Genomic DNA, 14,385 nt, shown 5'->3' on the forward strand with positions numbered 1-14,385 from the left:
ATTAATCTGTAAATTGTAATTATTTGCTCTAAAAAATGCAATATAAATACTAAATACTAGCGAGAAAGACGAAAGCGTAATTGTAATTAACGCAGCGTCTAATCTCGTCTTTTCGCATTAAAAGTGTACAATTTCTAAAAATATTCGAAATTGAGTTAATATGCGGAATCATTTGGTATCACGAGTATTTTTCTAATAATGTCAAAAGAGCGTAGTTTAGTTTTAGTTTTTTTTTTTTAGTTTACTTTAGTTTTGACTATTATTAACAAAATTAAAACATAATTTTATCTTACTTTAAAAGACAGATAATGTAACTGGTACAAAATAAAAAATAAATTAAACAAAGATTAAAAATTAAAAATAAACACATGTTAAACCTTTAAAACACTCTCCTGTAAAATTAGTCAGTTTCGAGATTATACAGTTTTAATGCGAGAAGACGATATATGCGGCATGAGGCAGCGTCTAGTATAAGTTTAAGAGTATTATATCTAAGCTAAAGTATCTGAAATAAATATACATATGTATGCACCGATTTCCGTAGCAGATGCGCCTCGAGTGGCGGACGTCAAGAATAAATAACGCAGATACGTCGCGACACGACATGCGCCCGCGCCTAGAAAATCGCTTTCGTAGTACATGTGCAGCACTAGACGCTTAGTTCTCTTTTTTTTAATCACGTGGACCGTAAAAGTTTTATAGGAACTAGTGAACCCGCAGTAGTCGAAATTCGACTTTAATCAATTCAAAATCTATGTTTAGACATTATTATGGTTCTATTGTCAAATACTATTATACTCATATAATATAATCACAGATTTCGCCAAAACTACACTATACATAAATACTAATAAAGACAAACAATATTCATCTATTCTCAATTTGACCACAGACTTTAAATACTAACAAAAGTTTGACAATTGACAATAAACAAAGAGTATATTTATATAATATATATGTGTTGTGTCAAATATATGGTAGTGTGTGTAATGTTTTCTTTATTGAATTAGTGTATATTTTATGCATTATTTTAAAAAAACATTAGCATTGTGCACTTCTTCTCTATATTCTCTATAAGTGTGGAAAATTTCATACTCCTCCGTCCGTGCAATTTTCGTAAAAAGGGATGCAAAGTTTTTGCTTCACGTATTAATGTATAGATATTATTTAAAAAAAATTCGTGTACAGCAGAAATCAGACAGACCCAGGTCGACAAAAGATTTTAAATTAAAATCACATTTCATCATATTCCTCTTTGCAGAAAACAGGTTGGATGAGGTCGCGATTGTGATTATTCTGTTTTTTTTGGCTACCTAATTACCATTAGCTTCGAGGGGTTATTCTGAAATCTAAAATATTCAGTAAGCATGATTTACGATTATTATGAATTGTAACGTATTAACCCATTCTCTTGTACACACACGCATGTTTTTCAGAAGTTTTATTACAAGAATTACGTATTAAATCATCATCAACATTTTGAAGCGCGGATACATCGTTCACGTAGGATATTGATTTACATATCCGCTGTATCGGTTTGATTATCGTGTTTCTTTAAAATTTATAGCCGAATCTCAATATAGTACGTTTTACTTATATTTCTATAGATTTTATCGATCGATAGATAAATTCAGCCCACGTACAAAATCGAGCTGGTCATGTAATATTTGAATGTTGAATGATTTGTCTATAATTGTAGGTTAAGAGACTGGAGTGTGTATATGAAAATTTATAGAGGGATTCGTGATTAACGAACAACATCCATACTTTTAATATAAGAAATGTTTATGTTTTGTTTATTTGTTTCACGTTTTAACTACACAACTGATCATTATTAAATATTGCACATTGGTTGTCCGAATAGACAAAAAGGGAGATCAGAGGTAATACTAAAAAAAAACGGACTATCATCAGCCTATAGCAGTCCACTGCTGGATATAGGCCTCTCCAATTGTTCGCCACTGAGCACGATCCTCCTTAATATTTAGATTATGTAGGCTACTAGAAAAGCAATCGAATGTGATCTAACGGTTGAAAGTAAATATGAACATGTCATAAAGTGTCTTCGATTTTGGTCTTCAACTTTACCCTCGTTCGAGGTTCTTATCAGAATCATATCTTCAATTACGGAATCTCCGTCACCGCCTATGGTGCCGAGATCTTGTATCAATCTAAACATAATACCCGCCCACGTACGCTAAAGTATCTTAGTTATACGAAGTAAATTCTATTTATTACCAACGACGGTAACACACCAGGCGTTTGTGGGAAAATGAACAACGCCACATCACGTCCTATCGGAACGTATTCATGATAATTTCAGTTTAACATCCATAAAATCATATTGGTTTTTGATTATACATTCATTAGGCAGTGTTTATTTTAATTCATTAAGGTGTCTCGTATTAATATTTCACATCGGAACGTTATCTTTATAAATATTATTTTCATCAGAGTCTATACGACGTATACTGATGTTGGATAGGTTAGATAAGTGATATGACATATTAAATTCCAATAAAGTTCTGTTTAAAAAACAATAAAATATGAAATTAAGACAAATAAAAAAGATAAGAAAACTTCTGGTTTATCCAAAGACATTTAACACGCTAGTTTTGTGAGGCTAACATCATCAAGAGTATTTGCAATTCCAAATTACTGCCTATTGAGAAATATACTCATAACAACTCTAAAAATGTATTCAATTTTAAAACTAGTTTTGTTGCTAAACTATTTGTTGATTTGTGATGATGGCCCTAGTAAGCGACCGGCGTGAAATATTAATTATAGTAATACCTATTATTAATATCAATTACAAATATTATTAATAACTAGCTGACCCGGCAGACTTCGTAGTGCCTCAATCGATAAACAAAAGACCTAAACTTTTGTATAAAATAAACTTAAAACAAACAAAAGGAATCCGTCCGACGGTGGACACATCAAAGGGAAAACAAAATTGTTATTTTTATTTAATTCCGAGCATTTTCATATTTATCTATCTTTTAAACCTTCTCTGGACTTCCACAAAAAATTCAAGACCAAAATTAGCCAAATCGGTCCAGCCGTTCTCGAGTTTTAGCAAGACTGACGAACAGCAATTCATTTTTATATATATAGATAGATAGATAGATAGATAGATAGATAAACTACAAAATTTGCATGTCCTAACCATACGATATACATACATACTACCTATACAATATTTACGAAGGTCATTAGTTCTATAACTACTTTGTCATCATGCTGATTCACGCTACTAATTTCAACGTATGGACCATTTTGTATCAAAGAACGTTCTAAAAGCCTCTAAAAATCTTGTTATTAAATCCCTAGTTCAACAAACAGTTTCTTACATGCTATCTGCATACGTTTATCATTCCGAAAAATTCTTCACGGCGATGTTCATTCCGTAAATATTTACTAAAGTGAATTTCAAAGAATCACTTGCAGATACGACGCAACATCCCATTGTAAGAATACCAACATTAAACTTGAAGGGAACCTGTATGTTCAGAGACGTGGGTGGAATCACGAAGCCTGTTTCACCCACGCACTGACCCCAGAGAGGGTGAAGTCTACCAGGATGATGTGTTGCGAATGTTCGTCGTTCTTGACTTTATCAAAATGTGAGAAGCGTTTATTGCTCTCTGTTTATTTCTGGTCGCTACTATAGATGGATTTCAATATCGTATTGAACTATCTGTTAAAACTAGTGTTCGCGAAATTATCTAAATTACGCGCATTATAACTGGCACATTGGGAGATTTGGATTCATTTTGGATATTACATAGTCTCTTGTGTTCCATTACCGAAAACTCGAAAGCTAATTGAGCTAGCCAATAAAAATAACTGAGGCTAACTATCTATAGCATGCTTATAAATCGCAAATCAAAAGACGAATCTTAGCAAAAACAACGTTGTTATTGTCATTGAAACATAAACAATTGAATTGACCAATAAAGAATACCTTCGTGATCGGTAAATTCTCACTAATTAAGCCCCAACAAAGTTTAGTCCACTCGCAAAAAGATGATACACGAAAGATTGTCTATAAAAATTATAACCGGTCGTTGAACAAAGCCTCCGAGGGATAGCCATTTAGCTAAATCATCATTAAAATTTATATTTTTAAAGTTAGTACCTAGTTTTAAATGTAACAGTCTCACATGTCACTATTTAATCAAGAGCATTCAAACATGCATAACACCTAGCATATACAACTAGAAATATTATTCCAAAAAAAATATTGTAAAGAATACATTTCAAAAATGTTAATGGTTATTGGTAATGGGTAAAATTTACATTGGCGGACTTAAATGCCTAAGGTATTCTTTATCAGTCAGCCAAAATGTAGTGCAGAGTAAATAATGGTAAAAAATAATGGTAGGTGTAATGAAATCTATATTAAATTACAATTACATATACATATAATGGTTTATACAGTATTCAGTATTATACATAGAATTTTAAATAGATATAATAAGAAATACAAAAGTATTAGGTACACAATAGCTAATAGAACAAAAGCCAACCTAATTCGTTATTACAGAAACGATAGTCGGAACCATTAATTATACTGGGGACACCGGACGCCATGTCGCTGTAGGCGCAATGTTGCCAGCAATAAATAAATAGTGTTGCGTGCTTGTTACTGTTAGTCTGTTATTCAATAGGGCTTGTGAACTTTTAAAGAGTAAAGTGCACTGAGATGTGATAGGTCGAGTCTGCCAAGCAATGTATACTGCGGTAGAGAAATTGGATCTTTTCTTAAATTTTGTACTTTTGTATCTATCTTGCTATAGGTCTTGTTTTATAAAATTTTATAAAGTTAAACTTACTGTACTGGAGATATACTTACTGACTATATTTTTGTTTATGAAGAATTGTTTTCCAAAATACATAATTTTAGTATTTAATTTATTTTTTTTACTCTCTGGTACGATTTAAATCCAACTAACAAAGTACACATAGGCACTGGATTTCTCGCCAGATCTTCTCAATAGTTCGCGATTTACTATACTGGAAATATACTAACCGTATTTTTGTTTATGAAGAATTGTTTTCCAAAATAAATAATTTTGTTATTAAAAAATTTAAAATAATGTTCTTTTTGTTTTGTTTTTTTCTATTTAAATCCAACTAACAAAGTACACATAGGCACTGAATTTCTCGCCAAATCTTCTCAGTAAGTCGCGATTCCGACCCGGCAGTAGATTCAACGAAGCACTGCTCTTGCTAGGATCAGTGTCAACAATTCTCTCAAGTTAAGCCAGTGATCACCTACCGCTCCGTAAGTTGTTATAATAGCTAGCGATGATTAGGTAAGGAAAAAATACAGTTGTCGAATACCAAAAAAGGTCTCAAAACAATTAAAGTGTAAGTAATAAAAAAAGTCAGATATTATGCTCTTCACACAATCTTCATTAGACTTACGAGGAGGATAGCGAGATAACCTACCTAACCCACACCTATGATACCCATCTTTGGAATCTGAAATGTGAAATTATTTGATTTCAACGTTTTGTTAATGACTGCAGTTGGGGAGATGAACTCACAGCCAGTTTGTAAAGTGATTAACGGAGCTATTGACAACGTGGATAGTGTGGAAAGCATCGAGAGTGAAATCTGAATTATTTTGTAATTTGGGTGTCTTGGATGGCTCATACGAGGCTTGATCATGATTCGCGTCATGCGTACTCACAACACGCCCTAGCGCCAATAAGATTTATAGCACATAAATTGAATATAATGCAAATCGAGTAGATACAACGCGTGTGTCACCTACATTCCTATTACATTTTGTGAATTTCTAATAAGACGTCATACGACAAATATTCGGAACGTCCTATGTGTTCACTGAATTAATTTTGAGCGGTTTTATTGAATACTACTTCAACAATTTCTGTTTAGAAAAAAATTATAAATATAGTAAACCTATCTTATTAGTGATTTTGTCTCAGGTTAGTAGTATGATGTTAGTGTGCATAATTTAATATTTTAGATCTACTTGAAGTATCCTCCAAGTTCTTTTTTATTTTTTCAAAGTTATCTCTGTTCCCTGATAACGACGTACCTGTCGTGTATTATATTGTAGCAGAAATAATACACTGTATTCTATTGAAAGTTTCACTATAGAAAACAATTATATTCTCTGTAAATTTGAGGAAGATTTAAGGTTTTGATCCAATCACTGTTAGTTTTCATTATTAGCCATCACCGACCTTATTATTTAGAATCACAGGATCCCATGCAAACTTACAAAAATTTATAATTTATAACTCAGTCAGAATTACAAAATTTTCTTAATAAACTGTAAAACACAGCATTTCCGTTTCCCATTTCGCGGCGAACCGTTACTTGGCTGTCGAGAAAAAGTGTTTAACCGCGAGATTCCTGCTGTTTTTGCCTGTGAGAACAGCTACGCTCCAACCAGTTCGGTTCTAGCCATTACTAAGTTAACTATGGGCATGCTCATTTCTGGGCTGAAAAAAGGGATTCCTCATTTGTAGAAGACAGATAAATTCTTATGTCCACAATATTCCCACCTCAGTTGAAGAATTAATTAATTTATTTAACTGGAATTTTAATAGATTATCTAAATAAAACGAAACTAATACTATTTTATATATACAACATCTTGTGGTAGCAAGGTGGTAGTTGTGTTCATGAAATGTGTAATGTGTTATTTAACTGTCTGGGTTTCGAAGTCAATGTCAAGTGTAATGAAATCTAAAATAGATGATTTTGCATTGTCTTGCCAAAGAAAACGTTTGTCTCTAATTATTTTTAGTTATGTTATCAATGTGAAGCATAAATAAATTGATTAAAAAAAGTTTCGTCAACTATATTCTCAATTTCTCATTGTCAATACACTTATAATCTAAATTAATTCAGAAAGATAAACGTATTGTTCATTATCATTATAATCATTCTCCTGCCCTTTTTCCAGTCACCTCGGGTCGGCGCAACAGGCTTTCTCATTCCATACTCTTCTATTATATACCATTTCTTGGCTCACTCCTCTGTTATACATATCGTTTTTCATGCAATCCATCAATTTTTTCTTAAATCTACCTCTATATATCTATCTATACGTATTGTTCCTTAATATTTAATAAATCTCCGAAAACCAAAAGCTCAAATGTGATTGTGTGACTTAATATAAGTAAGCTTTGGGAGGCCACAAATAACACAAAACAGTAGCCGCAAGTCATGGGTCACACGCTGACCGGTCCAGACGCGTTCTTGTTACCTTGGCTATATTTCCAATCCTTTGACTATGGCTTTGTATGCAAACTATGTTTCATGTGTCTTATTTGTTATCAAGATTTACTGTTATGTTGGAACATTAATATCAGAAGCAAAAATAATTCCGTATCTTGTTCAACGTTATATCTTCTTCTTTTTCTCCACCTTATCCCACTAGGTGGAGTCGGCACAACTAATTTTTCTCTTGCATTCTCTTCTATCAGCCGTCATCTCAACACTCACTCCTCTCTCTCTCATATTGTCATTCACACACTCCATCCATGTCTTCTTTGGTCGACCTCTTCCCCCTCTACCTTGCACTACCATTTCCATACATATCAATCAACTCAATCATCTTGTTCAACGTTATATAATACTGATAAATTTCGTTAAGTCAACAATAGGATCACAGTAACGAGTTTTCTTGTAGAATAGAGCAGCCAATTACTTTAAAAAAAAATCCATATTTTTCACCGAAGAATTTCTTTAAGACCCTATGTGCCGGAGCGCAGCGTGTTCATAAACACGTAACTTTGAGATACCACCGAGGGCTTGCATTACGTCAATTACTACGGTCGTGGGCGCTTTTATCTCGCGGTGTCACATCGTATTATCTGCAAGATTTACTCGACCCGACTAGGCTGACAGTACCGCAGCCTTTTGTTTTCAAGAACCTTAATTGCGGGGTTTTTCGAATCTTCTTATATGTAGCTATTCGTTGAGAAATTTTATGAACATTGGTCGTGTAGTTTTGAAGAAGATTATTTCTATTAAGATATTATTTAATTAGAAATTCATCTTTGGGATTTTGTAAACAATGGTCGAATACATTTGGGATATTTTCCGAACGAATAATAGACCATAGCGATCTCTTTAATAACGCTAAGACATCAATTTGAAGTCTTAATTGAGTTAAGTTACAAGTGAGGAAGGAAGGTAGCGCCAACCCGTCTAAAAACCCAAGAGTCCAAGCCCAAGAACCTATCTACTCTAGAAAGGAATCAAAATTATTGTTGGTAACATAAAGAAGAAAAGGACATTAAGCAACAGTTCTATATCTATAATTTATTCTGATAAATAGCCGGATAAGATAAATGTCGTGTAAGATTTTCATTTTTTTTTATTCTGTTTAAAAAAGTAAAGCATAAAGCCGCTTTGACTATATTTTTCTTATTTATAATAAACCTTATCTTAAGTTCATGTTATTATCAAAACCTTTCTTCACAGATAATTCTTATGTTTATTTGAATTGTTTACCAAATATTTCTTCTTGTTAACTTTATATTATACCAAGCTTGACCCTTTTTAACTTCATGATCGCAAAAAAAAAACCGTCCTATCGACTCGACCCGCCGCTCGTCAATGAATTTTTATGAAGCAAAAACACCCTTTCGTGACAAGGTCGCTGTCACATTTCGTACGAATAAACCAATGTGATCTAATTAAGAAAGCGACACACGACCTATCCCAACACCGGCTGCCTGGCGATCAATTGACAATCATAGCCAAGCAGGTACCTAAGTAACGATGTGCACCGAATTTAGCACGTTGCGCCGTGATTGGAGTGAGTGGCCAAGCGCTCGGATGTAATTTGCGGGGGGCGTGTCGTGCGGTAGCCGCGTCGGTGGGGCGTCGTGGTACCGGTACATAATGATCGCGATACACTCGCCTACTGTGGTCCTCCGCGCGAAAGTAATCGAAGAGGTCGAAAAATATTTATCGCACTTGCAGCCAAGCGGCGTAGACTCCTCCTGCGCGATTTTCAAGGCTTTCTCGTATTTCCAATTTGATAGTTTATGTGTAAGTAACGTGAAATGTGTTCACTAGCTCTCAGGATCCGTAGTACATTATGTTGTTAATAACCGAGACAACAATTACCTTATTTACTAATACGAAGGCAAAGAACACAAAGGCTTTGATTCATTTTAATACTTTTTTTTTATTGTTTGATGAGTAGAATCTAAACGATGGCTAATATATTATTATTATTATTATTTTATTGTCCTTGTAGGCAGACGAGCATACGGCCCACCTGATGGTGAGTGGTTACCGTCTCCCATGGACTTCAGCAATGCCAGGGGCAGAGCCAAGCCGCTGCCTACCGTTTAATACTCTCCACAAGCCTCGTTTGAAGAAGGACATGTCATAGCGCTCGGGAAACACCGTGGAGGGGAGCTCATTCCATAGCCGGATGGTACGTGGCAAAAAAGACCTCTGGAAACGCACTGTGGATGACCGCAGTGGCTCCAGGTAGTATGGATGAACTCTACTCCTCTACTATTAATAAACAATCGACGAATTTCGATTAATGTTGTAAGCCCGTTTTAATGATTTACAATGTATCTGCAATTTGAATGTTATTGCAATTAAACTATGAGCTAGATCATAGTACTAGATAATAGAAACATTAAAAACCAAAATTGAAGAAAAATAAACGTCTTTCTTAAATATACACAATTAAAAATCATCATTTACAACAATAATAACGCCAATATGAAAAATTCGTACCGATTCAATCGTTTTCGACGACCGGTTATTTTTTGGCGTTCACAAGGCCATCGACCTCTATGACCCGCGGCTTTAATTTACGACATAATTCCCCACAAGTTGCTATGGACCTACGAAAGTATTTTTTGGTAAAATTTTCCACAAAATTTTTTTTGGAGTTTACTCCTTTAGAATCGATTTACATATATAGGCCCGGGGTATGAAAATTATGGGGACCAAAATCGTACTAGCATGTCACACGAAATGCGTTATGCGCCTGATTGGCTCCTGATTGCGTGATGCGTGCGCGCGCCAATCAAAATCGTACTAGCATGTCACACGAAATGCGTTATGCGCCTGATTGGCTCCTGATTGCGTGATGCGTGCGCGCGCCAATCAAAATCGTACTAGCATGTCACACGAAATGCGTTATGCGCCTGATTGGCTCCTGATTGCGTGATGCGTGCGCGCGCCAATCAGGAGCCAACGCGCGGCCGCGTTATCGCAGGTGACGCCGGGCTGCTGCGCCGGCAGTCCGCCACAAAGCCTCGTACTGATCGCGCGTTTCTCTCATTATTGTATTTTCATATATTTGTTAGTCGTTTGTTTTGTGTCTCGTTAATTTGTTAATAATCTGTAGTGTATCGTGTTGTCGTAATATAGAACTATTTCTCGTATTGTTTCGTTTAATTTTTTATATCCAGTAAACTCCAGTCGTGCGTCGGAGCGGACACACACACTTTTTTTTTTTGATTTTATTAAATCTATAAATGCTCTTTGTCGACCTCAAAGCGTGTCTTCGAAGTCTACGGACTTGCTTCACTGCTGATCTATATTAAAACCTAGAAACAGCAGTCCAATCAGTTTCTTATCTGCTTAGTGTTGTTTGTTTGTGTCATTATCATTTATCATTTCCATACTGTTGATTTATTATATGTATGTAAGTATATTAGTATGTAAGTATGTATATTAAATAGTTATTTCATATTATATGTAAACGGTTTATATCTATTTATTGTATATATATTTTTTCTATAATAATGTATTGTCTATAGTACACCGCAATATATGTACTTGTTATATTTACCAGAATTTTTCTAAATTAAACCGTTGTCTGGAAGAGATCGCTTTTAGCGATAAGACCGTCTATTGTACAAATCTATCTGCTTTTTGACTGTTTTTAATCTAAATTGTGTCTTGGTGTGCGAGATATAAATTTCAATAAATTTCACGAAAAGCTACCTTTTTTTTCAACATAGTTAATATGCAGATTAACGAATAAGATAGGTAGTAGATTCAGCGAAGCACTGCTCTTGCTAGGGCTAGTGCTAACAATTCTCTCAGGTTGAGCCCGTGAGCTCACCTACCGGTCCACGTGAAGTTGGAATAGCCCTTAGGCTACCAACGATTAGGTATAAAAAAAGCCATAAAAAAACAGACTTTAAGATTAGGCATTAACGTTTTTTTTTAAATGCCTATAGGTACATAGTTTTGTCCAACATCCAAATGACTAAACCGGTGTGCACACAAAAAAGTCAAATAATGCACAATACACAGCGCAATGTGCGCACGCGTCCGCCACGCCCGTTCCCACGCAAACACACACATGCACACGCCCGAACTGAAGCTACACTAGTGTGCGTACACGCGCTGTCTGCGTCCCGCGTTACCATAGACTTTTACATTAGACAGCTAACGTATTTTTGAAGTATATTTGGGAATTTGACGCAGTATTGTGCGTATCGGATTTTTGAGACTTCAACTCCCCCACACAATATGTAACAATTTCCTCCAAGCCCTAGTTACCCCAGCAGCAGTTAGGTAACATCATTCCTGCCTACAGCCAATTGCGTAAGAACATATAGAGAAATCGCAAAATTAATATAAACGCGATTTAAAATCTCGTATCAAATATTACGGTAAGTAATATTTTCATAAGCCTCAGGTAACACCACAATCATCACAAGAACTTGGCATTCACGTTCAAAACGCTTTATAACCTTCAGAAATAAATCTTAGAGTGATATATTTCGACCTTGTCTTATAGTCATTGATATTTGGGCGAAAGAGTCCTATCGAAACTGAGAATCGGCCGGGACAAGGCCGTTTTGCCGAAGCGCAGATGTTGCGAACGCGAATTATTATCGGAGCATCTGCTCTTTTAGCGCCCATAACGGTTTTTAATTCTCTTGTACGATGACGATCGAAATGCGTTGATTGAATTGTAAAAGAGCCGTGTTTTTAATATTAAGGACACGGAAACGTTTTTTAGACTGTTTGTTATTCGATTAAACCAAACTATGGGAAATATAATTGAAATAACTTTATTAATACTTGCTGCTATTTTTCAAGTTGATCATACATACCTCTTGAAGCTGGCACGTACAATGAAATAGATGCATGTCAAGTTAATAAGAGCGCGTTAAGTTAGAAAATTTCCATTAAGCTTATTGAAAAATTGATATGGGCACAGAATCAAACTTGCAGAACTTTGTTCATCATGCAAGAAGTACGGATAGTAACGACCAGCAACAATTACGTAATAATAAAATCCTAAATTAAAAACTATTGTAAAAAGAAGTTTTCTAAATAGAACGCATCTATAGAGATTATTAATTAAATGATTAAAAAAATTGGTTTGAGTCTATAAGGAAGATACAGGCTTCGACTTTTTTGTATATTATAGATTATTTTTAACGTCTCGGAAATAAATAGCGCATTGTTACGTTAATAATGTTACATTAAGCAATGAAAACATTAGGATACATCTGCGTTTTTATTCTATGTCAGCCCGCAGAGCCGCATCCGCCGAACTCTGCACATCGGATGACACGGCCGTCTAAATCCGAGGTGAAACACGACATTGTCGAATGCTTCGAAATAGATTAACAATAGTACTGTATTAATTATAAGCGACAAGGGCGACGGTGAAAGTGCATAAGGGACCGAACTGAATAGTAAACTTTATTACATCTAACTGCCTTTATGTCTTTAGGCATTGTTTTTTTTTTTCCTACCTATGCTGATAGCCTTGAGAGGCTATATCAGCTTCGCCCTAACATGTAGGTGAACTCACGGGGCTCAAACCGGAGTGATGCTAACACTGGCCAAGAGCAGTGCTTCGCAGAATCTACTATCGGATCGGAAACGCGACCCACTGAGAAGATCCGGTGAGAAACTCAGTGGGCTGTATCTGTGGTGGGTTAATTCTCTCGTCGAGCTCTTCGTCGCAACGGATTCGACGAGGACGGCTACCAGTGCTTATAGTACCTAAAAGCACCGTTAATGGATCGGGAGGATCCGTAATGACGTGTTTTGGGCGACGTTAGGCATTGTAAGGCATTTATTAACGAATCCGGCAAAAAATCTGACCATTGAAAATCAAAAGAAAACCACCATTGGTCCCCAGTCTGAGAGACCAGGCCTTTTCAACAGAACGAAGGCATCGCTGAAGGAGGCTGTTGAAATGTCCAGCATTCTAAACTCAACGCACTATATTAATTAAATTTCCGGTTATGTATACGTGTATGTATGAGTGAGAATATATATTCCAATCATAAAAAAAAATATATTACATCTATTTCAGAAATTAAGGTGTCATCATATCATTAAAAAATTAGATTGATTGATACTATCGACGAACTCTTTGGATTTATTATAACACAACCAAAATGAACTATATATAATTTCGTTAAAAATATTTCGAATATTTGATCCTATAAAAATTCCAACATCTAAGTTTTTATGTGATTATATAAATAGATATATAATTTTAATATAAATATTTCCATACACGGCCCATAAAGTTCGAAAGCCAAGCGGAATTAAATGACATTTAGCGGTTTGAATTACGATCACATAATATTTTTAGATATGTATCTTTTAAGCGCGAATGTATTTTAGAATAGATTTTCTCTTATCTAAAATGCCTTGAGTGTTCAATTTCTATTAAATATCTTTCACAGTCCATAAAGCTACTTTTAGAATCAAATCAACTAAACTGCTAAGCAATTAAGTCGAGTTTACTATAAAATAGATAGTTTCATATTATATTACATAGAACTTCAACTAGACGAGGCGTATAAGAGACTAAAAATCAATGCCGATAAAAACCACAACTAAAATTCCTCAAACATGGACAATTATTTTTTTAACGCAATATTAGGCATTTAATATTAGACGTAGCACGATCTATTTACGCCAACGGGCTTATATAAAATTACTAGAATGACATCAGTGAAATGATACGATATTATAAACCACGAACCATCAAACAAGCTAAAGTTACATTTCGTTTTTATTGGACCAGTCCAAGAGTTCATTGTTCTCGTCGGATACGGAACATATGTATAGTTCGTGGGATTATAATTAAAAAAAAAAAGATGCTTAATCCGTTATATAAAACTTGGATTTGGTGGCGCGCTGTAAACTTGTTCACGTGTGAAATACTATAAATTTGTATGAATAATAATTTCATTAGCATCTTTAGTTTACACATTAAGTACTGCTCGACATTTATAGCCTACTGAGTTTCTCGTCGGATCTTCTCAGTGGGTCTCGTTTCCGATCCGGTGGTAGATTCTGCGAAACAGTGTACTTGCTGGGACTAGTGTTAGCAACGACGTCAGGGGCTTGAGGCCCGTGAGT

The 14,385-nt window shown here is 35.0% G+C and overlaps 1 protein-coding gene across 1 annotated transcript in view; it reads right to left on the minus strand.

The window, feature by feature from the left end:
- N (neurogenic locus Notch protein) overlaps positions 1 to 14,385 on the minus strand; it is a 172,519-nt gene that overhangs the window by 67,992 nt on the left and 90,142 nt on the right. The window lies entirely within an intron of this gene.

This window comes from Bombyx mandarina, chromosome 15 (assembly GCF_030267445.1).
Source record: "Bombyx mandarina strain Sakado chromosome 15, ASM3026744v2".
NCBI lineage: Eukaryota > Metazoa > Arthropoda > Insecta > Lepidoptera > Bombycidae > Bombyx > Bombyx mandarina.